Source organism: Lepidochelys kempii, chromosome 3, assembly GCF_965140285.1.
Source record: "Lepidochelys kempii isolate rLepKem1 chromosome 3, rLepKem1.hap1, whole genome shotgun sequence".
NCBI lineage: Eukaryota > Metazoa > Chordata > Testudines > Cheloniidae > Lepidochelys > Lepidochelys kempii.
This window is the reverse complement of record NC_136382.1, coordinates 169,428,063-169,435,368: the sequence shown is the minus strand read 5'-3', so window position 1 is coordinate 169,435,368 and position 7,306 is coordinate 169,428,063.

Genomic DNA, 7,306 nt, shown 5'->3' with positions numbered 1-7,306 from the left:
TGGATGTCTACAGCTGGGATAGAATTCTCTATTCAGTTTTACGCACTGCTGCAAAGAGTGTATACAATGATTAACATTTTAATTAAATTCTATGTGACTTCCCTCAGAAGGGGTCTTCCAACCCTTAAACATTAAAAATAAAAATTGCTGATTATTCTCATGGGGCTAGATCAGGCATAGTCAATTATTTTTTGTAAAGGTCCAAATTTCTTGGTCAAGGTCCAGACTCCAGAGAAACTAATAAAAAATACTAATGATAATAAGTAAAGAAAAAGCACCTGGCAGTCTGGATTGGCCCATGGTTTACCTATTGACTACCCCTGGGCTAGACTGTTCTGTGAGAATTGTTTCACAGAAGGGCTGTCTGCACAGAGCTCTTCCCTTTCCTGTGCTTGGATCCTAGGGAGAATACTTTGGGAGTTGGGGGGTAATACAGCATGGAGTGGGGGCTCCAGTGGAGCTGCACTACCGGGAAGCAGGAGGAGATAGGGGAACTTTGAGGCTAATTTGAGGGCAGAAGCTTCCAGATGATCCCCTGATATCCAAATATGCTAGAGCCCAAACTGGCTAATCTCTCACAGAGATTTTCTCCCCGCCTCCTTCCAAGTGTCTTCTGCAGGATGGGGTGATCTGGCCTGAGGCAAAGACTTTTACTGGTAGAAATATTTTAAGGAATAGATTTTTCTCTTGGTCTATATCCTACCCTATCTAATTATGCATAAAATTTCTCAGTAAGTTTTCTCAAAGGGTAGATATGCTGCATAAGATCTATTACAACAAAAGTGTGAAGTGCAGAATACACTTAAACTGTTCATTGTCATTCTAGGTAATCCAAATTAAATGTAATTTGCAAATGCAGCAATCAAAAGAACAAAAGCTATAAAATGATGCAATGAAATTTACAATGCATATCTCCAGGAACACTGCACGACAAACATTTATCGAGGGCATGAAAAGTAGAAGTGATACAGTATATAAATATTTTACACATTTTTTTAAAACCTCAGTTTAAAATGTCATGAAGGTCTGTATTTGCATCTCCTTCACTTTCACCTATCTATGTTACTGTTTGTTATGGATTTTTGAGCAAGACCATGGGCAGAGTCTCCTCTGGCTACTCTGCTAGGTACAATGTGCCCTTTAATAATAAACAAAATGCTTTCATTTCTATATTGCTTTTCATCTGAGGATCTCTAAGCATTTTCCAAACACTAATTAACCCTCAAAACACCCTGGGAAGTAGATAATGAATATACAAAGATCATTTCACCCACCCCACAATGCAGCCAGTTCTAGTTTGGACCATAGAAGCTTCCTAATAGTATACAGCAGTTCTGCATAACAGTTTGGGGGAAGAAGTGATGAAACATATCACACCAACTGAAATTTCAGGGGGAATATAGGTTGGTAAATGGAGTTGGAATTTAGCCAGAGCATTGGAGTTAACAAGTCTACTCTTATAAAACACGCCAGGGGATCTTTAATGAACACAAGCAACCAAGATCTTAGTATTACATCTTATTCAAAAGATGGCACCTCCAGTGTTCCCTATCATCATCATTCTAGAGCCCTGATTCCAGGCTGGCTGAAAGACGAGTGCCACCTACTGAGTCCCCAGTATCACTTTCTGCAGCACCAACATAGATGTGAATTGGCCTTTAGGAGGAGTAGCTGGGGCCTGTACTTTAATAATAACCCTCTTATTAATACTGAGGAATAGCTCCTTAGTAACTTAATAGGTCAGACACAGATGAATGGTTAATTTGCTTCCTTTGTAGCCTGGAAACCCTGTTTGTTCCCAGAATGATTTTATATCAGGCTGTTGCCCGGACAGAGTATACCTCAGGAAAGATCTCTCTAGCCTTGCTGCTTCCCTTCTGGGAGGAATGATGTTGTTTCCATGTCCATAAAGCTCCTCTCCCCAAAGACTGTCTGTATATTTGAGATTATTACTTCCAACTTTGGAGAGCATGTGGCTGAAGAAAGAGGTCTTGCCAGCATAAAACAGAACAGAGTTGATTTTATTGCGTCCCACTGGTACTGGAATTGTCTTTCTTGTGGTTTAAAGGATTCTGGCAAGCTGTCTAAGCCCAGAATGTAAGTTACATTTTATTTTATTTATTTAAACACCACCTGCAGTACAAGATAACCTTACTAATGGAAACAAAAGCCTTCCTAAAAGCATCAGACTTTAAAATGTCAGACTTTAAAATGATCTTGTATTTTAAAAAGGGGTTTTAATAATTTAATGATAACTTTTTAATTGTGTTTAACCCTTCCTCTGTAGAACTTGCAACTGAAGCACTGTGCTAGTTCCTGAGAGCCAGAAAGACTGTAGAGTGAAACTGACTTGACTGTTTTCATTGTCTAAAATGAGTGAAGTGCAAAAAGTAAACGAATTCAAATGAAATTTTTTAAATCAGTTTTATTAATCTAAATTAGCAGAATAACAGGGGTCAGGAATTGATTGATTGATTTCACGATTTTTAACCTGACAATAAGCCGGTAAAATAAAAAATATATACACACAAGGGCTGATTCTTAGTTATGCTAAGGGCCCTTTACACCATTCTGGCAGTGTAAAGAGCCTTAATGATTTACACCCACTTTAGGGTCCAACCTTTGCATCACCATGTTTTTTATTCTGCACGATGATGATTAATTAATAATAATAATAATCATGTTTATTATAGGAGTGCATCAGGGCCACCGAAGAATGGGGCTCCATTGTTCTGTTACCCGCACAAAATTCCCTGTTACTCCCACACTCTAGGGCACCCACCTTTACCCAGTTCCTAGGGCTCAGGTGTAACCCTGTTAATTTAGGCACCCATCCTCACCCTTCCGTGGGCTCAGGGCATAACTTTACACTCTGCGGGGTCTTTAACAGTGAAAGAGCCTTACACAGTAATATCCTACTTAACCTCTATTTATTAACAATTCCCCCCCCCCCCCAAAAAAAATGCATACACTAAACATACAATGCTCACCTCTCCCATTTCTTGATGGCCAGTCAGGATCAGGTCATCTGGGGAACTCCAGTTTCTGCACAGTGTCATTGGCAATGTTGAGATCTGGCAGCTCTGATCTTGGGAATGTGTGCCTGTGTCCTGGAGTTGGTTCCCAAGAACTTCCTTTTGGACCCCAGTTTATATAGTGAAACTTGAGTCCTGCTTAGCTGTACTTTAATCAATTGTTTTACTGAAATTTTACTTACCAATCCTAACATATTGTAACAAAATGCTCTAACCAATCCTACCCCACTATCTTAATTAATTTACACCTAGCAAAATTAATTGTTTCTGTCTGTTACATAATCAAAGAACCAGACTGAGACCATACAGATAAACAGTAGAGAAGTGAGGACCATAAAGACAAAACAGTAAAGAAATGGGGATTTTACAACCACAATTACTGATAAGTGATAGTATTCTGTCTGGCAAGCAATCAAACTAAGTTTTCTTTAACCACCTTAAGATCTGTTTCTCTATCTGGTGATGGTAGGGTGACCAGAGAGCAAGTGTTAAAAATCGGGACAGGGTGGGGGGTAATAGGCACCTATATAAGACAAAGCCCCTAATACCAGGACTGTCCCTATAAAATCGGGACATCTGGTCAAGCAAGGTAATGGTGGGTACTGTTAGGACAGGATCTCCTTCTTAACAGCCCAATATTACATTGCTTTAATGTAATTTAGATGGAATGTGAGGCTCTGACTTTCTGATTCTTAGCTCATGGCTGCTGCTCTCCTAATATGGCTGCAGATGAAAGCCTTAGGCCATACAATATGGCTACAGGAAAAGGCCTTATCCTTACAGTTCTAGATACTATATAAGCACAAGGTAGAAGACAGTCCACTGTCCTTTCATTTCCACGCTTTTTATAGCAAATAGAAACACTGTGTATATGATCCAGATCCAAAATTTCATATTCAGATTCATTAATCTAACTTTAGACGTCTATCACGTAATTTATTGTCCACGTATGTTAGAACATAAGATACATCAGATGTTACAAAGAGTGAGATACTGAGGGTAAAAGTCAACCATGATTGACAACACATATAGTATATGTACTGCATATGAAACTTTTATTTCAGCACTTTTTAAACTATGAAATGCAGAACAGCCACTGTTTTTGTAATTGGGACAAGGCTAATGTTCAAATTTTCCACAGCTTAGATGTGCCTTGTACTACTACATGAATCCCCCCATTCATTTTCTTTCTACCTTGAATACTAGGAATACACACACAAAAGATTCTGTACATATGGTCAAATTATTCAAGAAGACATGCAATTGTGATCCAAGTAAAAATAACTCTTTTTTTCTTATATTTTTTCCACTGCATCAACAACTCTAGCCTACACCTTATATTTACTATGATCAGCTCTGGCTCTCATGTTAATTTTGCTTTAACTTCACAGCCTTGATCATGCTTTCTTTCCTGCCTACCCCATCCACTCCACCACCACCCCACGCCTCCTGTCTTGGTCACTTGAGAAATGGTTTCCTAAGCTTTCTTTTTATTAAGTGTCAGTCGTCTTTTTATACATTTTGAGACACAACAGGATTTTTATGTAAAAAATTGCCCTCTTCAAATGATGCTATGCGGCAGCAGGAAGGTGCGGATGTTTTTTTGAAAGCGGCACCATACACACTGCAAGAGACTCCGTATATACTCTCCAACAGAATGATGTACTTTTAAAACTACAGATCTTTAGCCTTTGAGGCTCTGTTTGTTGTGAAACTGTGTTGTGTACTAGTGGTTCTCAACTGGGGGTCCATGGCCTCCCGGGGGTCTGGAAGCTCTTTCATGGCTGCTACGGGGTCCCACAGCTGAAGCCCCGATTGCCGGCGCCCCCTGCAGGGCTGAAGCTCCAAACCTCGGTGTTCCCCCCACCCACCCCCGTGCCCCACGTGGGGCTGAAGCTGGGAGGTGTGAGGCTGAATCCCAGAGCCCCAAGCCCTGGTGCTCTCTGTGGGGCAGAAGCTCTGAGCCCATGGGCAGAGTGGGGGACATGGAGGGCATTTCTCCCTCCCCAGAAAAAAACTGCAGTGCAAGAGCATGACAGTCCTGGGGGGCAGCTCCACATCTCCTTCCCCCCATCTCCTCTCCCCGCCCCCCTGGCCAGGTCGGAGGCAGGAAGCTGGAGCCAGGCAGTGGGGGGCAGCTGCTGCCCTGGCTGGTGCCATGGCGCAGGCAGCGGCAGCGTTCCCTCTTCTCCTGCTGGTGCCCCAGGTTGAAGCTGCCCCTCAGCTCACAGCCCCCTTTGCTCCCACAGAGGCAGCCGCTAAGAGCCTGCCTGGGTCGGCAGACCCCTTCGGGAACAAGGATTGCAGGGGAGTCCTCCCAGCAGACAGCCCCAATGCCCCTCTCCCTACAACCTGGAGCTACCTCGTGTCTGCACACAGCCCCAGCTATCCCCCCTCCCTGCACCCTGAGCTACCCCCCCCCCGCCCACACATAGTCCCTAGCTGCTCTCCTCCCTGCACTCACAGTCACCCCCTGTATGCAAACAGCTCCTAGCTACCCCCTCCCTGCACCCTAAGCTGTTTTCAAACTTTTTGAGCTAAGCCCCCCCCCCCCCGCACCTTTGAGTTATAATTTTTGGTTGTGCCCTCCCCCCCCCGCCAACTGAGACAGGCCTGGTGGCCTGCTGAGGTGAGTCCGGGGGAGCAGGCGGCGCACCCTCCCTGGACCCCGCCATGTGGAGGTGGCTCAAGCCCTGCTGGCCTGTGCCCCCCCCCAAATAGAAGTCAAACTTCACCTATGCCCAAGGGCCCCACCCCGCGATACCCCTTCCCCCCCCATCTTGGAAGTTTTATAGCATGTCAAGGGGGCCTCAGAGAGAAAAAGGTTGAAACCCCTATTGTAAACAATAGGTGTTGTAATGATGCTCAGGCTGTAATATGGTACCACCCTATTAAACAAACAGATCTGATGACTGTACTCCTGGCTAATCTCTCTTTAAACAAAAGCTAACTGTTGTAATTATTGTTTTGTTTCCGATACTTACATGGCAAGGATTTGTAAACTTGCTAAAACTTTCTAACTAAATAAATAAAGGGAAAAAACCAGAAGTAGAGCTGTACATCGCATTAAATACAAATGGAGTATATTGTCCTATTGCAGAGTAACAAATTGCTTGAGCTCATAATCGACTGCAATCCCCCTCGCCAGCTCTGAGTATTCTTCCTCTAGCCTTGCACAAACCTCTCCCAAACCTGTGACTGAAACTTGGCACCTAGTTTTCAGCCGTGTTCAAATTGGGCTCGTGCCCCATGGACTTGTACCCTGACTGTCTGTTTTGTCTTTGGACTCATTGGCTTTTTACTCCTGGGCACAGATTCTGCCAGATTGACTCCGGTTGAGTAGTCCCAGTGTAGTCACTGGAACTATTCAGCGAGTGAGATGGGGTGAGGAATGATTCCATGGGGCTGGCAGAATCTGGTCCTTGGAAAGGAAGAGAGGAAATACTTTTCTTTCTCTCTCTCTCTCTCTCTCTTTTGTGGGAAAAAATAGGGAAGCATGTGTAGAACAGAGGCCATGGAAGAAGGGAGTGGGGTGATCATATGTGGAGCTAGGAGGGACTGGAACCTTTAGTTAATTGTGATACAGCAGTAGCTGAACTGTAGTTGTGCTAGAGGTCAGTTTTTAACTGAAGATCTAAACCTTGCTTTTTGCCATGTCACTGGGATTTTTATAAAATAAAGCCATGGAACAGAAACGTTGAGTGCTGTTGTCAATTGGTGATTTGATGAAAATGAATTGATAGAGAATAACACGACTATAAAAATTGCCACATTGGCAGTTTTTCACTGGATCATCTTTGTACCCCTCCTGCAAGACATCTAAAGCACCCTGGGACCTGTCCTTTGGCCACAGTGTTGCTCCTGGCATGTTGATTGCTCCACTATCAGTTATACATCTGTAGGTTTTACGCTGGAGCGCAAGTTTGATGAAAATGGGTTATGTATTGCTTTTTGACATCTGTGGGAAATGGAAGTGAAAGACATATGGAGTGTTGGAGAGCATTATTAACTCCCATTGGCAATATAAAGATGGAAAGCAATGGACAAGTCTTTCCCCTTGACTTATTTCCATTCTTTTACATTTTGAGTGAACCCCCAGGTGGGGGGAGAGTCCCACAGCCCAGGCTCCAGCACAAACCTGACTACATTGCAGTTTTACAGCCCCATGCCAGTATTCCAAGAGCTTGAGTCAGCTGGCATTGGCCAGACTGCGGGGTGGGGGCGTCTTATTGCAGGATAGACATACCCACAGAGAAGAAACAGAATTCCCT